Source organism: Diceros bicornis, chromosome X, assembly GCF_020826845.1.
Source record: "Diceros bicornis minor isolate mBicDic1 chromosome X, mDicBic1.mat.cur, whole genome shotgun sequence".
Lineage (NCBI taxonomy): Eukaryota > Metazoa > Chordata > Mammalia > Perissodactyla > Rhinocerotidae > Diceros > Diceros bicornis.
This window is the reverse complement of record NC_080781.1, coordinates 78,742,494-78,762,160: the sequence shown is the minus strand read 5'-3', so window position 1 is coordinate 78,762,160 and position 19,667 is coordinate 78,742,494. Positions and strand designations below refer to the sequence as shown.

The following is a 19,667-nucleotide window of genomic DNA, read 5'->3' as shown; positions in this document are numbered from 1 at the left end:
AGATTATCTAGGTAGATGCAATCTAATCACATGAATTCTTTAAAAATAGAGAGGAAATCAGAGAACTTTTCACTTGCTGGTTTCAAGATGGAGGGGGCCATGTGTCAAGGAATGCAGGTGGCTTCTAGAAGCCAAGGGCAACCCTGAGCTGACAGCCAGCAAGGAAACAGGTACACAGGTCCTGGAGTTGAAATGAACTAGACTCTGCTAACAACTTCAATGAGCTTGTGAGCAGATTCTTCCCTAGAGCTTCCAGATAAGAGCCCAACCTGACCAGTACCTTGATTTTGGCCTTGTAAGACTCGAAGAAGAGAACCCAGTCAAGCCCCTCCAGACTTCTGACATACAGAACTGTGAGATAATAAATGGGCATTGTTTTAAATTGCTAAATTTGAGGCAATTGGTTGCACAACAGCAGAAAACTAATATACCAGTTTTTCCATTATTGAGTTGTATATGCTCAGGCAAATTACACGACTATTCTAGATCTGTTTTCTCACTTTAAGATTAGAGATGTAAACTAAGTAATCTATGGATCTGATCATTAGAACCATATTACATTTCTGGTCAAAAGCAGATAAATCATTAACTTCAAAGTATACATAGTTTTCCACTTTCTCATCCGTCTATTTTAGCTTATATTTGAAGTTAAGTTGCTGCATTAGTTCTATGGAAAATTACCCAAAAAGGGCAAAACGTGTGCATAATACTATAGCATTATCCTCACCTGATAGTTGTGTGTAGATAATCAATATATATGAACACTGGTTTGAAAAGTTAAAAGTGCTGTACAATTTAAAAGGAAAGGAATTCTGACACATGCTACAACATGGATGAACTCTGAGGACATTATGCTAAGTGAAATAAGTCAGTCACAAAAAGACAAATACCATATGATTCCACTTATATGAGGTATCTAGAGTAGTTAAACTCATAGAAACAGAAAGTAGATGTGTTTGCCAGGGGCTGGGGGGAGGAGGAAATATGGAGTTGTAGTTCAATGGGGATAGAATTTCAGTTTTGCAAGATGAAAAAGTTCTGGAGATCTGTTGCACAACAATGTGGATATAGGTAACACTACTGAACTGTACACTTAAAATGGTATAGTCAATTTTACATTACATGTTTTTTAACACAATTTTTAAAAATAAAGAAATAAAATGGTTAAGATGGTACATTTTGTTATATGTATTTTACCACAATTTTATAAAAAATGCTATACAAATGTAAGAGAGTATTGTTACTATGCTTACAGTTATTAATAGATTTACAATTTCCACTAAAATCATTTTGAATTCCAAAAAGAAATCTAGCTAGAGAGATATAGTATCCTGCAGTTTACATATTAAAAAAAGTAGTTTTTTCATCTGAATGCTAGCGCTAAAAGAATTACCAACTCTCTCAACCATCTCCTACCACATACTTAATTTACATCCCTAGAAGTCCTTACTTCTAAGGCAGAATTCAAGAGTTCAAGCTTTACATTTTAATTTCACAATTCTAATTTTTCTTACAGGTAACTGTAATACATGTAATACGTGTTTATGCACAGATTTCTTTCTCATTATTTTCCCTTCCCCATTCCTTACTTTGACAGGAAAACATTTTTAAGGTATTTCCCTCCAGAAAAAAACCTTGTCCCACATCTATTTCCTGCTTTGAAATAATAAAGACAATTTTCATCAAAGACAGAATAGATCGTAGTAGTTGAGTAGGAAATAGAGAACTAATTCTAATTTTCTCTGTTGCTGATTGTGGCGTAATCATAGATAAGTTGCTGCACTTTAGTAAATGGGCATGAAGACCTTTAAGACTGCCCTGGCAGTGCACATGCTTATGAGCAAGTGGATGGTCTCATAAGGTTCCCCGCCCTCCTTCACTTTCATTTTGAAGTCAGGTAAATTTGGATAGATTCAAATATCACAAGCAAATCTTAAGACAGTGCAGCCTGGATACAGATTAATACACTGCTCTAAAAAATTAATTTTTCTTCCTAAATCACAGTTTCCATGAGGCAGCACAATTCAATAGGCCAGCAATGGACTGTGAACTCAAACTCTGAATTTATCTGTGCCATTGATTCAGTTGGTGATTCTGAGAAACTCAACCTCTCTATGCTTCAATTTCATCATCTGCTAAATGGGTACCCAAACGATTTGATTCAAGGAATTATGAGGAATTGGAAACTCCTGTCTCTAAAAGCCTCCAAAATAAAATAATGTGCGAGAAAAAGAAACAGCCAATGTGTGAGCATCTTGAAGCAGAATTTTTCAATTTCAGTAGATTTTCACTTTATATAGTAGTGGTGTGCTGCACCATACAATTACTTTGATACTGTTTTTTAGGGGTCCCTGAAGCTGTTTTGTTTTTTTCTTTTTTAGCTGTTCTAAGTCAAAAGAACAGCTTTTTAGTATTCAGTCCTTCAAAATATCCTTTTACTTCACTGTCTTCAAATAAACAAACACCAAATCCAACAGCAGGCAAAGATTATTTTCTTATTTCCCTCTAGATTTCCCTCACACAGTATGAATAAACTCTTTCTATAAAAGAGAATCTTTTTCTAAAAACATGGTATTTTCCCCGATACCTATTACTTAGGTCTTTTGTTTAACCATAGAAAAAATAAAATCAATGTAATTTGAATATTTAAAGAGCCTGCTTTTTAATGTTCCCTCATGAGTACATTTCACTCCCAATAGAATGTTTTACCACTTTCTGAAGCAAAATGAAATTAATAGCATCCTTGGCTAATGTGGGTCTCCATTTCAGGTGAGAATCTCTGACACCACTGATAACAATTTAACCCTATAGTTCCTACTAGCAACAAGACAAGACAGCAAAAAAGGGCAATGTGATTCAAGTCCTTAAAACTGACTTCTAACTAATGCAAGATAGAGTTGAAACCAAACTTCACAAGTTAGCTTTAGATTCAAATCCTGTGCAGGCCTGTAAGAATACGATATGCTGCTGTGGGCACGTTCCTGATAGCTAAACACACAGTGCAGTTCAAAGTTAGAAAAATGCCCTGACACAGCTCAAAATGGAAAACCACAGTTTTACTGTGAGAAAATGAATATATACGCACTCTTATGTTCACTGTTTAACACTTGAAAGCACAAAATTTATCCCCAAATATAGGGAGGGAAAGGAAGTAAAAAACATTACATACCTTTTCAAAGTTTATATGAAGGAATTGTATTTATAAATGAGAAATGAGAGTATGTATTTTTCTGGTGTGTTTTTGCTTTTGTTTTTTGTATCATGCTTTTATCTAGTTCATTACTCTTATATTAATATTATTATAATTATTGTACTAGAAAATACTTTCTGTGACAGAATCTCACAGTGTATGTATTCACCACCTTTGGACTTTCTCTTTCTGGGGGTTATTTATTTTCTGCTTTGAAGGAATGCTATTTTCTGGCACAGCAGGCTAGACAATAACAAATATGCTGTTAAATAACGCCCCCTCAAGACAGGAGGATATAGGTAGAAATAAACCTTTATATCCTAAAATTTAAAGTATTTTATCACTGATAACTTTTTCTAAGATAAATTCAACTAACATGCTCTATTATATAATTGCTAAATACAGTTTAAAGCCTACCCTAAGCAGTAAAACCTGTTGATTGTTTCTCCTTTTTGAGAAAAAATAGTATTTATCAAGGTCAAAATCACAGTACTTTTGGCAATTGAACCACATCAATGGGGTGTACTGAGAGCAATGCAACATCCACCTCATGAAAGAGCTGGTGATAACCCTCACTTTAGCCCTCCCTCCCTCTTCAGAACAGTAAGGCATTTCCTGCATGTGTATAGCACTTTCATCCTTTTAGGCATTGTATAAATGTAAATTAAATTCATCTCAGCACCATGGTAAAGTGAACAGTTTGTCCCACTGGTGTAGCAGTTAAATTCGCGTGCTCCTCTTTGGCGGGCTGGGATTCACCGGTTCAGATCCTGGGTGCAGACCTACACGCTGCTTATCAAGCCATGCTGTGGCAGCGTCCCATACAAAAGTAGAGGAAGATGGGCACAGATGTTAGCCCAGGGCCAATCTTCCTCAGCAAAAAGAGGAGGATTGGCAACAGATGTTAGCTCAGGGCTAACCTTCCTCAAAAATAAATAAATAAATAAATGTAAATATGATATAGCTACTTGTCTAGACTCTAGATTTCTAGTCAATAGGGACTGCATATTATTGTATAGGTATTGCTTGATTGTGCTTAACATAGTTCTTGGTACAAAGTAAACATTAACTAGGAAGGAAGGAAGCAAGAAAGGAAGGAAGGAAGGAAGGGAGGAAGGGTTGGAGGGGTAAAAGAATTATTTTGAGTGTTTTGCCAGGGTACTTTGTACTGTGCTATGTAAGCACTTTGGGGGACTTCCTTTGGAGCTTTGGAGGTAGAAATAAGAGCCAAACATATCGATTTTCTCCTGAACTCTCCCAGAACTTGTTTAAAATACCAAAATTAACAGGTAGCAGGGTTATTAATTAGTGCAACAGGAGAGAAGCACACTGAATATTTTTGTAATTTAAATTTAGAGAGGAAACTTTTTTGAAAATTGGCAGGATATAAAAACTAAAAAATGTTTTCCTTTAGTTTCTTATTTAGATGAAAGGATTGATTCTGCTTCAAATGCACTTGGTTAGAAAAGCCATCCACAAGTTTAGCTTGAAAATTGGGGAAGCAAGGTCAGCAAGGTAACACAGTTTCTATTTAATTCTCAATTTACATTAAGCCACAGGAAAATTAATCATTCCAAATAAGCTTCAAAGTAACACTGAGGAAGGAAGGGGTTTTGCATTTTCCTAAACCCTCGCTGAGAGGCTATTGTATCCTTTATCTTCCTGTCTTCCAGAAAGTTAGTGGTTGTGTTTAACTTAAACTACTCATTTACCCTTCAGATAGAACATATTATGAGATGCTTTTCAATGAATATTAGCCACTAAAGAGTGCAAACTCTCTGACAGCTCCCTTTAAATTTTTGAGGTTACATGAGCATTTCACAAACCTGTCTTCACAACTGCACACATTATAATTTACACATTAAATACAACAGGGTTTCACCTTAGGCCTGCTGCCAAGAATAATCATTTTAAATCTTTTCATCCTTTCGTAAAAGAATAATTATAAATGTGAAAGTGGCAGCAAAGGAAAGGTGTTAAGAAATCATTTAGAATAACTTCCTCCATTTAAACACAGGAAGGCTGATGAAGAAGAGAACTGGGGCGGAGGGGTGCAAATCAATTTTTTGGGTGAGAGGTAACATGTCAAGTGCAAAGCATGACATATTAAACTGAAGGTGTGATAGATCTGTCTAATCCTCCCAAGCACAACCAGCCTGCCTTTGTGCTGGAAGGACAGGAAAACTCACAAACATTCCTCATTGGAATGTATTGGTAAAAAGCCAGCAATGAAATATATATGCAAAAGGTTACTTACTTCTTGTACTTCCCGTGAGTTGGGGCTATCTAACAACTTAGCAACTATATTTTCCCTGAAGATAAGTAGTATGCTCATTTAATTTGTCTTTTGTTACAACCTGAATGCCTATAGTCTAATCTTGGAGTCTCTTCCTCTATACTACAGGTGCTTCCCTTTTGCTAATTAAACATTAACATTGTGCAATTGTTGGTGCTCTAAAATTGGTGGTTAATCACCTCTGACTAAGAGTACTACAGAAAGTCTAAGTGAGTTGTGTTCCAAATAAACTGCAATGAATACAAGATGTTTCCGTCCTCTGAAACATTACGCTGGAAGTTTATAGTTTATTTTTCAAGATTTCTACTTTAAACGGCATTGTTTTTCTACAACTTCATTCCTTGAAGGAGTGAGTGGGAGTGTGGGATATGGATAAAAGATGTTCTTAAAGGAAGTATGTCATATTATTTAGGACTTCAAGTCGAAGTCAAAGACACGGGGATGTTGCCCAAATCTTACTGCTTGTATTGTAGGGAAATTCCTTTTCTTTTGTTTTTTTTTCCTCCTGAAATGTACTGATTAATGTTAAAGTATACATCTTCCTATACACGAGCATCTATAACTCAAAGTAATATTTTAATAAATGGAGAAATAGTAATCTCTTACCAAAGCAATGGACATGGGTTTTAAAGAGAATACAGACAAAACGTTAAATTCAGGAGTCTAATGTATGTATGAGTGTGTGTATATGTCCATAAACTGAAAATCAGGACTCCAGTGAGATAAAAAGACCCTGAATTGGATCCCCAGTCTGTCATTTGTGCTCTGAAAGCACAATGATGTGCTAGAACCAACTTGTACCAGCTTACAAGCACCAATTTTGTGCATCAACTCCTAACTTCACATTGAGGATCTCATGTTGGCAGCTTGAAATAGGCCATGGTGGGAGTATTTACACCACAGATATCACCAAATACTGCAGATCAGGGCTCTAGTCCCACCCTAACTCCAAGCCAGGTGTTAAACATTTGCCAGCACACAACTGTCTGAAAGGAAAGCATTGTGGTCATGTTTTCTAAATAAAACAATTCTTCATTTGACCTTACCATTTTCATTTTTTATATAATTGAAGATAAAACCATTATATTTGCAATGAAAATTCATGAAGAAAGACATTGTAAAGTAACCTGATTTTAGCTAAACTTAAGTATGGGAAACATATCTATGTATCAAAACATGTGGAAAGCTGTTTTCCAAAACATTTAGTAGTCGTGAAAATGAGCATCGTTAGAGGCATGAAAGGGTTACAACGGATTTGGAACTGCGATTATTATCGCTACAATTGGGTAAGTCACCTAACCTCCTAGACTCCATTTCTCTATATTTTTAAGCTGAAGATGTCAGCTTAAATGACTTCTTCTGTTCCTTATGTTAAACATTATAGAATCTTTGTGGTCATACCAGGGAGCCTTCACGTGCCTCCATAGGGGTCAATTTTTCCTATCTTTTTACAGGACAAAAGAGCAGTCAGAATAGCTTATGGAGAATTCAATAGCAACTCCCACCTCTTTGGAATCCTAGTTTTTTCATTTAATCATCCTACATTATCAAGAATTCTCCTTTTCTGTACGTTAACTATCCACAAAGCTAAATGGGTAGCATACTAAATCAACTGCCATCTGAGCAACAACGTCCTTACTTCCAGTTAAGATTAGCTATTTCAAATCCAAAATTGTTTTTTATAATCTGAGTAGGATATGTCAAAAGAAATAAACCACCTATGCACACACTGGTAGCACAATGTTACTAGATAAGATTTTCAATATGATGCAAACATTTAAAACACTGATCATTTTTTAAAGCTCTCTAAGAATATATCATCAAAGAAATACAAAGTAAGTTATCAGTCTCCATAACCAGAAACAAATATTGATAATACATAAATAAAAACTGACTAGATTGGGAGTGACAAAGACAAGAAATAATAGATTTAAATATTTCAGAATCTGCGATCATACACTTTTGAGAGAAATGTTATTCAACAGGCAGGCAAAAATTAAACATTCAAGTGATAAAGAGAAAATATTGACATATGAATAAATGGGTTTAGGCCATCTCCCTATTTTGTTACAATTCATGAAAATTTATGGCAATTCATAACTATAAAACAAGTATGTTTCTTACTTAAATTAAAAACCCAAGTAAAAACATAAAGTCAAAGATGACTGCTAAGTGCCAGTTTCCTAAGCAGGGACAATTCTGAGGAATGATTCACAGTATGTATGTCCCCACATACAGATAATGTGATGTGCAGAAATAAAAAGCACTTCAAAACATGAACACACTAATACCATGTCTATGCCAGGAACTTAGCTATCATTGTTATTGTAAATCATCTATCTGTGATGCAAATATATTTGGAATGCCATTGTTCAGCCATATGCTAAAACTATGGTCACTCACTTTTATTTGCCTGTTTAATAAGGATGGATTTAGGTATTAAAGAAATAGTTTATCATAGTTCTAACTTTGATAAGAATTCCACTTCTTTAATTTAAACTGTACTTTTATTAGAATAATAGTTATAACTGAAATATTGAAGTTTATACATCAAAATATGCCTTTTTCTATAATATTCTGTAGTAAAACATAATGATAATAAGCAATGATGATTTCTAATACTGAAAACTTATGTGCCAAGCACTGTTTGCATCTTTATACGTATTCACTTTATTTATTCCCAATTGTATGAGGTCGGTACTAATATTGTCCCATTGTCCAAAAGAGAAACATGAAGTAAAGATGGGTTAAATGACTTGCACAAGGTCACAAAGCTCGAATTCCTATTTGCCTGTATAAGTCTAGAGCTATGCTGCCCAATAAGGTAGCTGCCAGCCGCATGTGGCTACTAAGCACTTGAAATGTGGTGAGTCCAAATTAAGATGCTGTATAACTAAAACACACACTGGATTTTGAAGTCTTGGTACAAAAAATAATAATAATGCAAAATATATCATTAATATTTTTTATATTATCACATGTTGCAATGATATTACTTTGGATATATTGGAGTCAATAAAACATACTATTAAAATTAATTTCACCTATTTCTTTTCACTTTTTTTGTGTGCGTGAGGAAGATTCGCCCTGAGCTAACATCTGTCACCCATCTTCCTCTTTTTTTTGCTTGAGGAAGATTAGCCCTGAGCTAACATCTGTGCCAATCTCCCTCTATTTTGTATGTGGGTCGCCACCTCAGCATGGCTGACAAGTGGTGTAGGTCCACACCCAGGATATGAACCTGTGAACCCAGGCTGCTGAAACAGAGCTCACTGAACTCAACCACTATGCCACAAGGCTGGCCTCTTTTCACTTTTTAAATGTGGCAATTAGAAAACTTAAAATTACACAGGGGGATCACATTCGTGGCTCACAGCATATTTCTATTGGACAATACCAGTCTAGAATATATATACTCAACATAAATATATTGATTGTGAGATGTCGAGGATAGGAGTTAGGTGCCCAATCACAGCTCTAAAGTTACAACACTTTATTTGTTCATTCCACTCATCTTCATTGTGACATTTCTTATATCCTAGCCTGATATTCTCATGTAACTCTCCAATTTAAAATTTAATTAATGTTTTATTTTCCTAACTGTATTTCAAGCTCCTTGAAGATGTCTGCATCTTTATATTTACTTACATACATCATTGATGCTAAACAAGTTTTGGGCTTTTAGTAAGCACTCATTATTTGTGAGTTTTAAAAGTTGACCCACAAAGGAAAACTTCTAATTTTAGAAGCAATTACAAATCAAGAGCAGTCCTTAAAAACCAATAAATAAAAAAAATTCCACTGCCTGATACCTTTCTTCATTTGCTAAAGCCTTGTCTCATGTATGCAAAATGTCACAGCTATGTCTTCCTGTAACTTCGTTACACTATTTGCTCACTTGCAGCCATATGAGTTTCACTGTCATTCAGAACTAGGCAGAGATCAACAACCATGGTCAGGCTAGAGCAGGGCCAGTACTCTCTCCATTTAGGCCACACTAATGAGCTGAGAGCACTTTGTGGCCTTCTAAGTCAAAAGGCACAAAATAGACCTCCAAGAATTATGACCAGAGTTTGACTTTGGGGCCTTGCTTTAGACAGATCATTTGTCAGGGCAATCAAGATTGCTTCTATCTTAGACTCATTCTAAAGTCCAAGTGAAAAGGTCTCTAGGAACTGATGAAACTGTCCAGCTCATACCCTTCACCTATCTATTGCATTACTATTATAAAGGCTGTTACTTGATGCAGTTGTGTGACAAAGAAACACAGAAGTTTTAAATTCTTTTAATGTCAAGTAGACCAGGTTTTGAGCCTATTGCCAGCTGTACCTAGGCACTTCATTTGATACTGGGCAAGACATTTAACTTCTATACATCTCAGATTCTTAATCTGCAAATTGGAAGTACTAGCACCTACTTCTCAGAGTTGTAGTAAAGATACACAGACACACGAGCACGCACAAGAGAGAGACAAAAAATATGCCTGCAGAGTGGTGCCTGGTTATGCAGTCTTTAATAATAGTGCTTAATAATTTGACAGCTATTATTGGTAGTAGTGGTGTAATTAAGAATCTTATAACTGTTAAGTTGGTATAGTTTATTTAATTTATGTAACATTTTGCTTTTTATGTAGTATAATAAGTAATGAATATCATATTTTGCTTTTCTTAAACTTCTTATCCATATTGTTTGAGTAAAAGTCCTTAGAACTCCATAAGCAGCCTAAAGTTTTAAACCACAAATGATAATATAGGGAAAAAATACTATTCATGGTTCACTTAGTGTTCATATTCACCTTTTTTCCTCTTTATTCAACTTAACTCAAGATAAGTGCAGGTATTTTTACTTGCTCAGTCCGGGAAACTGAGGCAAAGAGGGAAATTGTTTAAACTGGTTTTAGAGACAATTGTGTTGTACAGAAAAAATTGAATCCATCCATAGTTGCTAGAGGATAGAGGATACATAACTGGCAATACTTAATTCAGGTTTTAGAATACTATGTTTGTTTTATTTGTTTCTTTGTTTTTATTTCTTTAAATAAAACACAAGGCTAAGAGAATTTGCCATTGGAAAAATAAAAATATGAGATGGGTCGTTTTTTATTTTAAAATATACTGGATACTTTGATGTCTGAAGACACGTGTACCCACTATATATTTTACTGAAATGCAAAATGTAGATTATATGGCATTTAGTACAACTCCCTCATCTTGCTAATTAATAATTGAAAGCCAAGAGAGGTGAAGTGATCAGTTAAAGGTCACGCAACAAGTAAGCTACAGAGTCAAAGCTAGAACCTAGTTCTATTGCTTCTAGCGTTCTTCCAACTGCACCATACTGACTGCCATTTTTGTTTAATCTCTCTTAAACTGAGAGCATCCTTTTAACACTTATAAATACAACATTTTCAAAATGTTTTCACGGTTTTCATGGTCAAAATACGTTCTCAAAATATTTCCATAGGGTGATGGGTGGGAAGCAGAGAGACTCTCTCTGTGAAAATAAAGGGTGGAAACATTCTGAAAAATGCTATGAAAACACTTGGCTGCCTTAACAGCCTTAAAGAAAACATTTATTTTGGCCACAGTGACTAAAACATTTGCTTCTTTTGGAAATGATTGCTGCCAAAATAAAGGTTTGTTTCTTTTTTTCATGTAGAAGCAAACATTTTGTTGAATAAAATATTTTATATTTTTGTATAAATTATTATTTGAATATTGATTATGGCCACTCTTACTGACATCATTGTGCATACAGGCTGTTTTGTAAAGAAATTAGGGATCCTTGTATTTCAAAACTCCCCTTCCTATACAGACTTAACATTCTGAAATGGCAACTGTATTGCAACAAAATACCTACATGAGTAATCAGAAATTCAGTCATCCTGTTAAGGTTTGTCCTGTACAATGGTTCTGTCCACACAAGTGAAACATCTTGAGTAAAAGGCATTGTGTACATCAAATTGCCAGAAGACAGACTAGCTGACTGAACTTTTCACATTTTAGGCTATAGTTTTATTTTCTTGTGAAATTATTCTGAGGATTTCTACCTATTGAGTGCATAATACATATTAAGAAATTCAATTTGCTTCTACTTGGAGTTTATTTCTGATATCTAGGCTGATTTTAATGTATTTTAGGTTGCCAATTTGGCTAATGGTCCTCAATTCCAATCCTCCAAATCCAGTCACATATGATTATATTCGTGAATCCACCCATGCATCAATTGGAAGGACCTATCCATGTATACAAGACATGGGCTACAACTCTCTAACCTAAAAAGTCTACCAATGTTGAGACTCTAATGTTTACAGTATACCATTGCTCACTAAATTTATAGTCTCACTGGGAAAGCAGTTCATCCTGAAAGAAATGGAAAAGGGAAACAATTTTTATCATAGAAAAGAGTAACCTGGTGATTCTCAATCCTAGCAACACATCAGAATTACTTGTGAGCCTTTTAAAAATTACAACTGCCTAGGCCTTACTCCAGACCTACTAAGCCCCAGGAAATCACTATAGGATCTAACCAGCACATGGCCGCCTCAAACCCAGATAACTCAAAGGGACTGAAGTCTCTGGGTTTGATCTGATTCTACCAGAAATGAACAAACTTGCCCTAACTCAATTGCTAGTTACCAGCATTACATTTCTTGGCATTATTATTCAGATATAGTCAGACTGTCTATTTCTATTTCTATTTCTAAGAGCCATCTCCTGTATTGCTTCCAGATTATGAGACCAGTGATGGCACACAGCTCTAAGATCCACAATTGCCCCCAGTACAGGGATCAGTAATGGAAGTTTACCCTTTCTCCTTCGCTATGACATTGTACAAAATTAGCCTGGGTTTGGTTTGTTTTTAGAAGGAGACATGGAATACTTTGCTTACAATGAAGTGGATGTTGATCCAACAAGGCAGAAAGGAGACGTCTGTACTTGTTATTTTTCCTATTTAGGGAAAAAAAGATAAAAAACAACTTGTCTCCATTTTATGATATACATCATGTGAGTGTGTTAAAGTTAAAACGAATGGAGGGGAAATAAGAGAGCACATGGATGCACTCTGCAACTATGTCCAAATGGTGGCAGGTAAAAAGATTTTAAGATTCCTTCTAAATACTGGGACTTCCTGGTTTTGATTACATAGCTTTTTCTTAAGTAAACATTAATAAGAGAGTAAATATCCTTGTTGTCCAAAGAGGTTATTTTCTAGAAATTTTCTACTCAATTTGTTTTAAGGTCTCATGCAAATGTCTACTAAGTAGACATTCTAAATAATTATAAAGAATAGATTTAGAGACTTTCAAATTCCAATCAATAGAAGAATTTTCTTCTTCTAACTATAAAAAATATTTGTCCAACTTTATTGCACAACATTTGACATCTAGAAATATAATATATAAAGATACATTATTTGGGGGAAAAATCAGTCAGAAATGTAATAGTGAAAGCAGTTTAGCATAAAATGTAATTTATGAAGTGAGGTCATCTATAATCTTTATCATCCATATTGTCCAATATTGTTATTTGCTCACCATGATTCAGGCTGCATTCTTCCACAAATATGTATCTAGAGTCTTATTAAACTTCAAAATGAGAACTTTGGAGATTTTTTTTTAACGCGACTACTCTGGGAAGAATTAAAATCTGTATCATCAATCAACTATTCATGAGCATCTACTAGAGGCAAGGTCCAATGTCAGGTGATCTGAATGAGGGACAATAGGAAGTATAAGACATGAATACTGTCCTCAAGTACTTTGGAAATGTAAGATATGAATTCATGAAAAGATATCTAACAATACAGGGAAATATAACATTAGACCTAAATACAGGTCATTCAGTTCTATGCAGATTCAAAGTAAGAAGCTCTCAATATGGGAATAGATGTTGGTAAAGTATCATGCTGAATTACTGGCTATACCCACTGATGGACTGCCTTATGGATAAGTGCTTGCATCATCAGGATGTGATATGAGCAGGGCATACTTCATTAGTACACCTCCTCTGCAGCTTTGGGTAATAATAATATGTAATTTTTAGTGAATGCTTACTATGTACTAGGAATTCTTCTAAGTTCTTTATATATGTTGGCTCATTTAACAATCTGAACATTATGAAGTATGTACTATTATTGCCATGCTCTTTTTATTTATTTATTTTTTGCTGAGGAAGATTCACCCTGAGCTAACATCTGTTGCCAATCTTTCTCTTTTTGTATGTAAGCTGCCGCCACAGCATGGCCACTGACAGACGAGTGGTGTAGGTCCACACCTGGGAACTGAACCGAACTTAACCACTAGGCCACCAGGGCTGGCCCTCATGCTCGTTTTAAAGATCAGGAAATTGTGGCTCAAAGGATATAAATGACTTTCCCAGTCATACAGCTATTATGTTGGGGACCTGAGATTAGAGCCCAGGTAATGTGAATCTAGGTCCAGCACACTGACTCACTATGCTATGCTATCTCAAGAGTCAAAGAACCTAAAGAATCCTAGAAAGTTAAAGCTGTAAGGAACCTTAGAGAACAGTTAGTGCAAATTCTTTCTGTACGAATAGGGAAACTGAAGCCCAAAGAGGTGAAATGGCTTGCTTATCTATGATCACACAGCTAGTTGGAGAGAAACCATGATTGCAACCCATGTTTACTGATTTCCAGTTCATGGCACTTTCCATAACAATCATTATAATCCCTTTAAGCATTTTTCCTTTGCTTCATTTTTCCAATCTGGACTATTGAAAATGATGCATGTTATTATCTGAGTTGAATTTGATTGTGTACAAGCAAAAGTAAATGAAAACACTGATATATAAAGTGTGATAGAGTGTGATAGATGACAGATGGATAGATAAAGATACAGAAAATAAATAAATATATATATATATAATTATATAACATATATAATACCTACCAAAACTCTGCAAGTATATATTATTATCCTCAATTTACAGATTAGGTAGCTGAGATTCATAGAGATTAGATAACTAGCCAAATGTCACACAGTAACAAAATTCAAAATCAGGTCTGCTTAACTCTAAACTCCTGTGTTAACTGTACCCTCTGAATAGTGGTTACAATTTGAAAATATTTTACAACTTTTACTTCATGGAGAAAGATTTTCTTTGTGCTTTTATAACAAATATCAGAATTTATTTTTCTAATTTACATGTAGTTGGTAAGAATGGTTATAATTAAGAGATCACTTATTATTGGACATTTTATTATTTTAAAAAAGTATTTTTCACTAAAATGTATGTTGTGATGCAGAAGAGAAACTGTTAAACCTAAACTATCATTGAGTATTTTACAATATAAGACTGTCATTTATAAAAAGGTTAGCTTGAAAAATAAATACAAGTAAACAGTCTTACATACACGCTCTGTGAAAGAGCTCTATTCTCTAGGAATTGAAATATCAAATTAAATAGATCTTTAGTGAGAAGCTAGCTGATGAAAAGTGCTCTGCTAGATCTTCTCACTACAATAGGTCAACATGGCCAGTTCCGTGTGGGCTTACCAATTTCATCCTTAAGCCCATGAAGGTTCCTGACATAGGACCTTATACACAAATGCAGGTTGAGTTAGATTACAGAAAAAGTTATGCCCAGTTCACAAAATCAAACAGGAAAGAGTATACAATAGGCTGTTACTAGAGTTGAAACAACTACAGCCAGAGAAATTACATTTAAAGTGAGTCCAATTCCAATGAGCCCCCAGTGGAGTACAGTTTGTGTTTCTGTGAAAGCTGGAAAAACCTAAGTGTTTACGTTTAGCTAATTTCCATGTTCTGATTGAAAAAGCCCAAAACAGATGCTTCCTGATCTCAGTACTTTTCATTTCCTTTAAAAAATAATAGTATGTGTTAAAATTAAAATACATTCTGGTCTCGCAGAGAAGAAATTAAAAAATTTAGTTCCACACTGCTCCTGGATAGACTCTTCACTGTCCCTTCCATTTCAGATCTCAGTTAAAGAAGGGCTTGGATTCCAATGTACAGCTCATTATTATGAGTATTGTTACTGCTGTGGGATGATTAAAAGGAAGGACAAGTATTAGCAAATTAACACCTACTATGTGTTGAGCATTACGCTAAGGTTCACATCAACTTCATTTAATTCCTACATAATTCCATGAGATGAGTACTATTATCCCTACTTTCAGATGGGAAGCTAAACCTCAAAGAGGCTAACTTGCTGAAGGCCAGCCAGCAGATCCAGACTGTAGCCCTCATCTGTCTGGCTCTAAATCCACTATATATCGTATGTGTTTATTTCTCAACCTAATGTAAGACAAATAACTTTTCATTCCTTAATTTTTAATAAACAGAAGAGCACCTTCTCAGAGTGGAAGAAACAAACTCAACCACAACAGAACAGAATAAGCAGGGGGCTAGGAGTCATTTTAAAGTTACGTGACAGAAACCAAACAAGTGGACTATAAGTTTCACACCTGTAAGCCTGGTGCAAACAAAAGAAATAAGGAAATGATTAAATAACAAAGGCTGTGATAGAAGAAAACTAAGGAAAAGTGGAGCTGGTTCAGAGAAAGGAGTCAGTGAAGACTTTATGGAGGAAAGGAGCCCTTAGCCAGGTCTCAAGGTTGGATGGGACCTGGGCAGGAAGAACATGCATGGTAGACACAGTCCAGACTAAATCATGGAGATGGGAATGAACTGTTTTGGGGCCAGAGAAAGGACAGGCCTGTCAGGTAAAAATGAGGGTATGATAGGTACAGTGGAAATAAATAATAAGTTGCACAGGGTTTACCAAGTGCCAGACACACTTCTAAGTGCTTTAGAATGAGTCATCTCATTCTGGCAAAAATCCTGAAATTTACGCACAGTTAAATGATCTGCCCAAGGTCACACGACAGGGAGCGGCAGAGCTGGGATTCAGAACCTATGAAGTATGATTCCAGAGTTTCTGCAATTAACCACTACAGTAATACAATAGAGGAAAAACATATTCAAGTGAAGAGAGATAGGTAGCCATGTTTCTGTAGTCAAAAATTAAGCTTTTCAATGTAAATTAAGAGAAAGCAAATGTGCAGGGAAAACATTACGGTAAAAACTAGGCATAGCTCATAACTGGTCAAGATATTTTTATGTTTATTACTTATGAGCAACGTGATTTACTATAAACTATAAACAAATTGAAATATATTTTTAAAAGAATGAACAGCATTTACAGCACACTTTAAGTGGATCTATTAAATTTATATCCTTTTAATTCATAATCTGATCACATAGAAAGATTAAGTGGAAAATGCTCGTAAATTTCAAAGATTTTTAATTAGCCTCTTCTATCCTAATCTGCAAATTACATAAGGTTCGAAATACTATTATCAAACAGAGGTTAAAACTATACACACACAGAGCTACATCTATACACACTACATATTTAAGAGAAAAGAGGGTAGACAGCTCCATCAACTCTTTATTTTAGCTATTTTTAAGATAATAATATGCAGAAAGTCATATACAGTATTAATATCCCAACAATCTATACTAAAAAATTTCACCCACAATTACCATTGTTCAATTTGGCATACTAAAATATACGGTAGTATCTGAAATATGTTTAAGAATTAGGTTTGAAGTTTAAGACATTAATTTTCAAACCACATATATTTTCCTATATCTATCTATCATATATGACAAACTACAAGCATTGTAATATAATGGCAGTGTTTTTATAATTAAAGATAAATGCCTTTCTTCTTTAAATACCTTGATTTTTCTATGAAACAATGACCACTTAGTAGAAAAATGTGAATAATGTGTGTAAAATTATGATTTAAACCTTACCTCACTGCTTTCTAAAGATAGCAGCCAAAAAACTGAATAAGTCAGGGTGCCTTTGAAGATATTTAATTAAAATCTAATCCCACATTCTTAAAAGCTCACATAAATTAAGCTGTCATTCAGGAGATTTATGCATTCACATTTGCATATTACATACACTTCATCAATTACTCATGTTTGAAAGCAATGCCTTTCCCAGGGTGTTGAACTGCCAACAGTGCCAACAGGCACATGCAACCCACAAAACGATACCCCCTGGTACCCTGGAGAAAGCCACTTCCATATGGTCCTTCGTTTGCACATCCACAGAGCTCCAAGCATGCTTAGGAAACTATGACTATAGTTTGAAGGATTCTATTCAGCTAAATTTGTTTGACAGAGATGAACATTTTACTTAATCTTGGTGCAACTGTATAGTGGTGGCAATTCAACAGCCCTTCTACTCATGGCAAGTTTTAAAATTACAGTAAAGATATAGAATCATTGCTGAGCTTCAGCATAGCCAGACAAAGGGGTTAAGCTAAAAATATTCTCAAGTTAATAGAAGGCAACTATTTGTTTACCACGGCATATTTGAGTAAGGTAAAAAAAAAAGTAATAAAATATGTATACTTGTGTGTGTATACATACATTATATATACATAGAGAGAGAGAGAGAGAGAGGTGAAAATACCAAGTGTGCAGCAGCTCATTCAGAGCACTTGGAAAGCTTTAGACGTGGCAAAAATAAGACGCCCATAACTCTTCCAGACTGTATTTTATCCTAAAGACTATTTTTGGAAAAGAAATGGCAAGTCTTTAATAGCACCATGTCTACAAGTAAACAGATGCAAAAACATATTTTCCTTATTAGCTATAAGCTGTTACAAGATACCTTTCATCTTTGATACATACTGAGAAGAGAGGTCACTCCAGCTGTCTCAAAGAGAAAATGGTATGCTTATAAGGCACCACATATAACAAAAAAAGAGAAGCAATCCAAATGACATAACAGAGTAAGCTAGTTCCAACAGAGATCAACAACTGCCACGATACTTTGCATGAGTCTATATCTTAGTGTTTAATATATTTGTTTTAGAATTCCAAAAAACCACTGGCTGTAAAAAGTGACTCTTGAACTCCTGGTTCATGCACAATCCCTTCCCCTCTCTTTCTAAAATTTGTCACCAATTCCTTTATCATTTGAACATCCAGAAAACTCCCAAAACTTATAGCAACTGGAAAATTTAAATGATCTTCTCCCATTTATTTTATATAAGTTATAAGCCTGTGTATTTGTGTGAGCGTATACTGCAGCTAATGTTCAGCAAATGACTCATAGAAATTCAACTCCATAAAGATGTTTTGAGTGTCCACTATAATCAAGGCATTGTGTTAGACGCTGTGGGAAATATAAACATGCATGATACATGGTCAGAGCTCACAATCTAATGAGAAAGATATACACATATACTAATAACTAAAATACTGACATAAACAATGCTTTTGGTGTGCAAAAGAGAGCAAAAAATATTCAACCTGAGGAGATCAAAGGAGGTGGCATTTGATCTGGTCTTTAAAGATGAGTAGGATAAATATGGAGACTGATTCATAAATATACATGCCTTGTAGAGGGGCCATGCTAATTTCACTCTGAATCATTCCAATTTTAGTATATGTGTTGCTATAAAAATACATAATCAAAACTAGCTTGAGAATCTGGCTAATGTTCAAAGCATTAAAAAAGACCAATAAGAATATGTGAGATAAACATTGTATTTTTCCAGTTATCTACTATTTTGCATGGTATACACAGATGGTTTGCTACAACTGTGCTTTTACATATATCAAATATTGACCATTAGCCAATCTTAAAGTCTATTGCTGTTGGGTATTAGCTTGTTGCTGAATATTAGCTGGAATATAAATATAGCAATAATAGTGGATTTATTCTATCAGAAAACAATATCTGCCTTTTATTCCTATCTTCCTCTTCAATTTGTAAAATCCTGATTTTCCCCTAACAGGTAATAGTAATAGACTTGTATTACTTTTGTCATATAAATGTAATGTAAAACAATCTTATAAGAGGTAATATTTTTACTATCGGGAACAGGGGTAAATGGTTAGTACTGGATAACAAAATATTAAGTGTGTGTGTATAATGTCACTCTCCTTGGCTATAATTTAACCCTGAGAAAAAGTGTTTGAGTTTGGTTCTGAACAAAAGAATCTCTCACGGGTTATCAGGTTCAGTTAACAATGTTAGCAAAACAATTGATATTCAATGTGCCCAATGCTCCAGCATTCAGTGTTAGTTTTCAAGTCTTCAAATCTTCCACCTCTAAACCCTATTAAACCTACATAGATTTTAATTATGATTGAGAAGCTAACTG

At 34.8% G+C, this 19,667-nt stretch overlaps 1 protein-coding gene and 1 non-coding gene across 9 annotated transcripts in view; both read right to left on the bottom strand.

Moving 5' to 3' along the window:
- Positions 1–19,667, bottom strand: part of DACH2 (dachshund family transcription factor 2) — a 495,523-nt gene that overhangs the window by 275,293 nt on the left and 200,563 nt on the right. The gene's annotated exons all lie outside the window — the stretch shown is intronic.
- LOC131401536 (U6 spliceosomal RNA) lies at positions 18,865–18,967 on the bottom strand. Its single transcript, XR_009217732.1, has one exon. It is a non-coding gene; the product is annotated as a U6 spliceosomal RNA (small nuclear RNA).